Source organism: Trypanosoma equiperdum, assembly GCF_001457755.1.
Source record: "Trypanosoma equiperdum strain OVI genome assembly, contig: ctg_1728, whole genome shotgun sequence".
NCBI classification, from domain to species: Eukaryota; Euglenozoa; class Kinetoplastea; order Trypanosomatida; family Trypanosomatidae; genus Trypanosoma; species Trypanosoma equiperdum.
This window is the reverse complement of record NW_027123758.1, coordinates 24496-24759: the sequence shown is the minus strand read 5'-3', so window position 1 is coordinate 24759 and position 264 is coordinate 24496.

Here is a 264-nt window from a genome sequence, read left to right as displayed (position 1 = left end):
TTTTTTTTTGATGATGATGTTGTTGTTGTTGTTTACCTGATTTATTTTATATTTTGTTTCATTTTCCCTCTTCTTTTTTTAAAAAAAAAATTTTAAAAAGTGATACCTTTAACTCGCTTTCCACGTTCCTTCTTTTTTGTTACTTTAAATTTCTCCTTTTGGTTTCAATAATGTTTTCTACACCACTTTTTTGTTCTTCTCTTATTTCCCAATAAATATTCCCATATGTTACCTGCCAAAAAAAGGGACACATTCAATGAAATA